Genomic DNA, 8236 nt, shown 5'->3' on the forward strand with positions numbered 1-8236 from the left:
GAAGGTTGAGAAAAGATAAACCTTAGCTGTTGGAACCGCATGAGAAATCAAGAGTAAATTTAACCTGCAGTCATATTTTTATCTCCATTCCTATGTCTATGCTGGCATAGTTATTAAGGCAGGTAGCTTTTAGGCAAATTTACCCATTACTAGTACATCTGAAATATATTGGTAAAATTGTAGTGTCTAGTGATGCTTTGTCATCTGTATCATTTTCAAAATAATAAATAAATGGATGGGTCCATGTAGCTATATGAATTTAATTACTATTGCAGTGACAAGGAGGGGCAGCAGGGCATTATATGTGATTTGTAAGTCTTCAATTTTCTTTAAAAAGGGACAGCTTTCTGTCCCTGTCATCCCCACCATAGAATAATGCATATTATAAAGTATATAAATAAATTGAAGCACTTACCTAACACTAAAGCTGCAGAATCCCTCCATGCACTGGGCCAAAAGGGATATAGAAATTTAAAGAGACCACACAGCTGTAATATGCATTACATGATGGCTGGAGTGTCCTTCTCATTCTGGCTGTGTACCACCCAAGTAAATGCCGGGTGTCTTCACTTGAAAATTAATGGTTACTCCATGGGGATATGCCGGTGCTCTGAGGACGAGGGCTGGATTCAAACCTCCACAAAGACACAGAGACATAGCATGAGTGTGCCAGTGATTTATTTTGCCTCAGTGAACCTCGTTCTCAAGATTTGGCTCAGGACCCTCCCATGTGTATGAAGCTGAAATGTTCTAGATGACTCATCTCTGAAGGCCCTACTGAACTTTTATTTCTGTAAATGCAATCTTTATATAATGTATTACTTGTGTTGTCATCTTTATGCACCGTAGAATGTAAGGGAGTCTGATTGGAGGAATGAGGTAGAGGCTTTCCCCATGGCTCACCTCTTTTGCGAAAGTGCACTAGGAGGCCAGAATAATGAAGATAGATTCACAGAGAAAGGGAAAGCACTTCTTCACCTTTCTCCATGAATCTATCTGCATTATTCTCGCCACAAAAGGCCAGAACCACAGGGTTAGCCTCCTCCCTATTCTGCCAATCAGGGGAGGGGTGTGGCTAGATGCCCCACCCTTTTTGTCAATAATGAAAATGGATGCGTGGAGAAAGAGCGACACTACATGATATAACAATAAAAATACAAAAAGTCCCCATTATTTCCTCATATATGCTAAACCAACGAATAAAATTAACAAAAACTATATTCTTGAGAGCCCTCATACCATGGTGTACTTATACATTCATGTAGATTTTCATGGTGCCCATGTAGATGACAGTACATAACAGATTGCAATTTCCTCTTTTGTATGTTGTCGCAAGCATTTATTTTGGCTCATGGTTCATGGTAAATATCTACTATGCAAAACTAGGCAAAAATGGTGGTTTGGCTATAAGTTTGTTTATTTTGCCATACCTAAAGATAGTCTGGATGGCCCTGCTTGTCTCTTGCAGTGTGAGAATGGCCTTACTAATATACAATAGACCACGTGGACAGATTATCATATCTACTCCGACAGGCAAAAGCTCCCATCCCATGGTGTATATCTTATCACAGCATGGGTGAAAGAGTATGACAGCTTGTTGCATGTGTCTGCAAGTGGCTCAAATGAGCCATTGAAAGCAGCCATGTTTTAAGGGCACAATCTTATTTAATATATCAACTTACTATGTTGGAGAAAGCAGGTGACTCAGGTCCTTGACATCTTTATAAATAAAAAAATATGACTCTTCTTAAAGTCTTTTAACAAAGTAGCAAAGGAGACAATTACGTTTTGATGTAGGATCAAAGGAGAAGTGGTATATGTGGTGCTATAGACAGTTGTTACAATCAGTAATATTTTACTTTTCTGTTTTCCCTGCCTGACCTTTATAAGACTGTTATAATGCTTTTTTACTTTGTTTTATCCAAAACATCTATGACATAACCCTCACAATACAGTTTTGGTATTTTCATTAAGCTGGTAAGTCTGTCAGTGTAAGTAATAATCGAATTGTGTAGATTTGAGTTTAGCATATGTTTATGGTGTAAGCTTTTAGCAGGCAAGATAGTATTAGGATTCTTTTCCTTTCTGAAAAAAATATCACAAGTTTGTGTTTTTCCTGCTGATTTACATATCATAAAAGTATACATTTTGGTGGTTTGCTCCATATGTAAACTTAACAGCAGTAGGCAATGCATTATACAATTCATTATCAAATATATTACAGGGATTCATCGCCCAATCATTCAGAAATCTGTCATCAATAAAATGTGCATAAAAAAATGTTGACACATGTATAGACAAGTAGGGCATATATAGACCAGATGTAGTTTCTTTCATTTTTGGACATTTTTGGAAAACATTATTATTATTACCGTGATGAAGAAGATGATCATGCTCCATTGCTTTAGGGCCGGAATGGAAACTGGATCCCTAAAGAGGGGAACCACTGGGGTAAGTGGCAACCAAAGGGCATGGTCCACTCCCCCCACTCAAAAGTATGTCTTCAAGGGACTCTAATTCATGTTATTTCATGCAAACCAATGTATTCCCCAGTTATTGGCATTATGTTTTGCCTAGGGTGGCAAAAATCCTTGCACCAGCCCTGACCATAGGCCTAGTCAGTTGAGAAGAAACTATAACAAGAAAAATACATAAAAAATCTTAGATTCCTGTTCTAAAAAACTGATCTGGCACACCTACACTAAAAACCTGCTGTGCCAAATGTTATATTCAATTAATTTTTATCAACAAAGATCATATTATCATTAGTGGAATCTAATGAACTATACTTTAAAAGGAAATCTAAGAAATAACTTCATGGTTGACGTTTCACAAATATGTGTGATAAGTAACGTTACATAAAATCAATATAATGGTTAAAATGTAAATGTCAAGACAGCAATAAATAGTCATGTGACACTGGCAGTAACTTGAAAAGCAGGCATTTATAGGGCATGTTTTTACAGTGTAAAACACTTTTACCATATAATCCTTACAGTTACTTGACCACCATTATATCTTTTGGGTGGGGATAAAAAGACTGCTTGACCCTTTTGTCCTAATTAGAAACTGTTTCCTTTTAACTTTATACAAGTTTCCAATATAATTGAAGAAAATTATAATTAATTAAAGTTATATGCTGATTATTTACACACACACACATATATATATATATATATATATATATATATATATATATATATATACTAACATACTATAATCATATTATTATGTACATAATCAACCAGTATCCTGGTTTTACCAGATGTAGAACAGTACACAGGGATTCAATTAAAGTAAATGTACAAAGGCTTCCAAAATGGGTTTATGTAACTAGTACAAAAACATTTGTTAGACGAGAAAGAATCAGTGTTTTATTCAGTGCTATGTAATTATACACAATAAATCAATGTAACAAAAGAAATGACTTTTTATGTGTTCTGTAACTACATTTTACAAACTAGAACAAAAATAACTTGTGTTCTTTGTTATGGAGAAAAAAAAACACATGTAGTCTGTTCAGTAATTTCTGAATTTTTACATTACTTACTGAATATTTACAATTGTCATAGGACAGCTGCAAGGCTCTTGTAGTCCATTAAATCATTTTAAAGTTCCAAAAGTAATTAATTACGCATGACTGTTTTGAAAAGTTTTTCAATATTTCTAGGACTAGCATTTCAAAAAGTCTTACAAGAAAGTACAAATTATAATTTTTTTGTTGTCATATATTGGCATTAAAATGGTGTTTGGAAGTTCATTTGTAGAAGTTTATGGAAATGTACCATGTTTTTTCTTTCAATAAACATCAGGCTTTAGAACTGTCCTCCCGCTTGTCTACTCCCTTTCTTATCATGCATATTCGGCTTGGAAGCTCAATATGGTGTTTATTGAGCATGCATTTCAATTTGGATACACCACTTCTTTGGTTCCTTGACATGGCGGATGAGCTTATTCTCTTTGACCAAAATACAGTACTAAATCTTCATGTTTAGTCTATCCATTTACTATGCGCAATGGCCCTCAGGCAGCAAGGCCTCTCGTAACTTCCAGTATTTAGTAAGGCATTTGTAGAGTATTTTAATAAACTCTTCACCAATTGTACCTGCATCTTGCTTATTTGTTCCTGTCTGGAGTATATTTCTGTCTCTTTCTGAACCCTGCTACATATATTACCTGTTGTCTTACTGACGGGATGCTACTTACTGGCCTTGATCTTCTGTCATCATTGTCTGTGTCCTATCTTAAAGATAAAATACTGTGTGAAAAATAACAGTCCTTTCTGGATTTCTGCAACAACAGGAATATTCTTGCTTTATGATCTATATTAACCATAAACCATTGTCGTGCTGTACTCAAATCCGATCCAAAACAACAAAGTTAAAATAAATCATATAACTGAGTACTCAATGGCTTGAAAACGATCCTCTAGTTGGATTACAACTTTGCCACATGGCAGAATAAACTGAGTTATATCGTTTTATTTTAACTACATTAAACATAAACTCAAACTTATTCTTTACAGCGGAAAACTAGAGTGTATGGGCCAAATTGTTCTTATCTGCTCTGTTTCTATATTCTATTTTTGTATGCTTCTGTGCTATACCACAAGAAAACTGGCATGTAAATTGTGTGCTTACATGTCAGGTAGCATGTTATTGTACATCACATTAAAATTCTATACAGAATAAGATATCACATTTGTACATGCATTTTCTGAAAATAACCTATGAATGAAACAAGGCAAAACACTTAAAAATGCAATCTCTAATATAACTATAAAAAAGGAAATAAATCACATGCATGATTCATTGATTAGACATGAAGTATACAAAAAAAGAATATCCTTCAATATTAAAGATTTTCTAATGATATTGTAACAATATAATTATAATTATGAATATTATGATATTGATGTGATTTTAGTATGATTTAATGTTTTTGTTCTTTGTCATAACTTGTATTATATGAGATACATTCAGTGTTATGTTTTGCTGTATAATAGATCGGCAAACGCCTGAATATTTGACAATGCAAACATCTAACTTTATTCATAATAAACTGACACAGAAACGCTCTGTGGTTTTCACACATCACATAAATATATATTAAATATTATCTGCAGCAATGCAAGTAATTCTAATCATAAATATATAAATGCAGATATTCAATCTAAAAAATATTAAGTAAATATATTAACTATTACATAACTGCCATTACTATATAATGAGTCAGATATTGATGGCGGTACAGCATAACTGCCATCACTATATACCGTATTTGCTCGATTATAAGACGACCCTGATTATAAAACGACCCCCCAAAATCTGAATATTAACTTAGGAAAAAAAGAAAAAGCCTGAATATAAGACGACCCCAAAGGAAAAAAGTTTTACCAGTAAATGTTAATTCATGTAAACTATTTTTTTTAATAAAAGCTATGATTGAGAAAAAGATTTTTTTTGTTTTTATTTCTTGTATTTTCCAACCTGTCCCCCAGTTACGCACATCTGCCCCCAGGCTTGCCACTCCAATATGGCACTGTGGCCCATGATATGCCTTTTAACCCTCTATATGCCACTGTGCCCCATGGTATGCCTTTTGACCCCCCTATGTTCCACTCTGCCTCCAGAAATGCCTTATACCCCTATATCCCATTCTGGCATTTAGGGGGTTAAAATGCATTTTATGGGGCAGAGTGGCATATAGGGAGGTATAAGGCATTTCAGGAGGCAGAGTGGCATTAAGGGAGTTAAAAGGCATTGTATAGAGCACTCTGCCTCCAGAAATGCCTTATACCCCTATATGCCACTCTGCCAATTAGGGGGTTAAAAGGCATATTATGGGGCAGAGTGGCATATAGGGAGGTATAAGGCATTTCAGGAGGCAGAGTGCTCTATTAAATGCCCCCTTAACGCCACTCCAGAAATGCCCTATGCCCCCATTTAACACACACACACCCTATACCCCCATTTAACTAACTAACACACACACACACACACACACACACACTCTCTCTCTCTCTCCCCCCCCTCTCTCACCCCCCTTCCCCCGCTCTCCCCCCTCTCTTACCGGTGCTTCCAGCCGGGGCAGCGGGTTGACGTTGCCTTCTGCTGCAGCCGGAAGGAGGTGTGGCTAGCAGCGGGGGTTTGTATGCGTCCGTCGCGTATACTTTCCCCGGCTGTCAGAGATCAGAGTTCCCCGCACCGGTGCGGCACCGGTGCGGGGAAGTCTGATCTCTGACAGTCGGGGAAGGTGTATGCGACGGACGCAGACAACCCCCGCTGCTAGCCACACCTCCTTCCGGCTGCAGCGGACGTTGTCTACGCGGATCGCGTAGACGTCAACCCGCTGCCCCGGCAACACATCAGGAAGCACCGGTAAGTGTGTATGATGGGGGGGGGTCGGGTGAGACAGGAGGATCCAGGTCCCCTGCAGCGGTGCGGGGGATCTGGATCTTAGTCTCCTAATCAGACCTCTATTTGAGGTCTGATTAGAAGACGACCCCGATTAGAAGACGAGGGGTATTTTTCAGAGCAAAAAAACCTCGTCTTATAATCGAGCAAATACGGTACTAGACATGTGCAAATGGGCCAAAAACAAATCAGCCAAATTTATTTTGGGGTATTCGTTTTCAGGCAAAGATTATTGTTCCCTGTCCTTTCAGTTTGGGGATATTTTTAATTCAGGAACGCTGCCCATTGTCCTGTGCCCACATTCACTCTCATTCACTCTCACTCACTTTCTCACACACACATTCTTGTTCACTCTCTCTCACGCTCTCTAAATGTTTCCCTACCTAATTTCATTTCCATTTCCGCTTCTGCCGACCACATTCACTTCTGCATCTTCTTCTTCATCATCTATCTTCTCCCTTATCTTCTCTCTTCTATCTTGATCTTCAATCCTCCACAGTCATAACCCAGCAACTTTAGCCAAAATGGTGGCTCTGCGGTGACCTCCAATACTCTCAGGTGAACTTTATTGCAAGTCCCGCCATATTGCCCTTTTGTGTGTCTAAACATTACATTTCCATATATAAATAATACACCTGAATTCATTTTGGTATGATTGTAAAAATTGTACATAAGGCTGCTACAATTCAATGTTTTCAACCTCCTTGAAAATATCTGCAGTCCATACAGAGTTTTTAAATGAATAATTTGTCCTTAAGCAACCCTGGATGTATGATTCAGCTATGAAATGGATAGTCTGAGATCCTTGGAAATGTTAATTGTGCAAAAGCCTGTTTCAAGGTTTGCATATAGTTAATGGGGCACAGCTAGCATATTTATTCAATTTCAGCAACATAATAATATTATAAAGATGTATTTTATTCAACAAAAATAAAGACAACATTCAGTACACCTTATGATTCAATAGCTTAATATCTTGTAGAACCATCTTTAGCAAAAATAAGTTGAAGTAATTATTTTCTGTGTGACTTTATCAGTCTCTTTAATTGTTGTGGATGAATTTTGGCTCACTCTTCTACACAGCGTTGCTCCAGTTCATTAAAGTCTGTGGGCATTTGTTTATGCGCAATTCTCTAAAAAGCCCTGTCACAGCATTTCAATTGGGTTAAGGTCTTACACAGTCAACTAAATTAAACCCATTGCTCCTCTCATTATTATTGAAAAATTAATAATTAGCCCCAGTGATACCATCATATTATCAATGTTTTGTATTTCTTCTATAGTTGTATATTGCTAACAGCAATGTACCTACAAACATACAGTATTTCAAGGCAGGTTGAGCTATGCATAAATGCTTAGTTTGAGGTGAAATATATTCTGTTCTTAAAGCCAGACCCCACCCCTAAATAAATTACCTGTGTGGTTGTAAATGCATATGGATTTTACGCAAAGCCCATGGAGGTGACTACATGAATCACCTGTGTAGGATTTGTCAGAATCTCAGCATATGGGCTGCTCAATGGCCTGGACTGGGAATGAAAAGCAGCCAGGGGCGGGCTGGGCCGGGGGGCAGGGGCCCCCCAGGCCGCCCTACATGTTAATAAAATGGCCGGCCGAGTGGCCGATGCGGCCGCAAGACCGCCATGGCCGTCTCCGTTCCTGCTTTATTGGGCGGTACAAGAGAAGAATGCAGAGGGATGCAGTGGCTCCTGCAGAAGTCTGCGAGTGGCACAGAGTGATCTGCAGTTCAGGTAAGGGGGTGGGGGAGGTGGTATGAATGAGTATGCGTGATTGAGGAAATGAATGAGTATCTGTAAATG

Source organism: Spea bombifrons, chromosome 5, assembly GCF_027358695.1.
Source record: "Spea bombifrons isolate aSpeBom1 chromosome 5, aSpeBom1.2.pri, whole genome shotgun sequence".
NCBI classification, from domain to species: Eukaryota; Metazoa; Chordata; class Amphibia; order Anura; family Pelobatidae; genus Spea; species Spea bombifrons.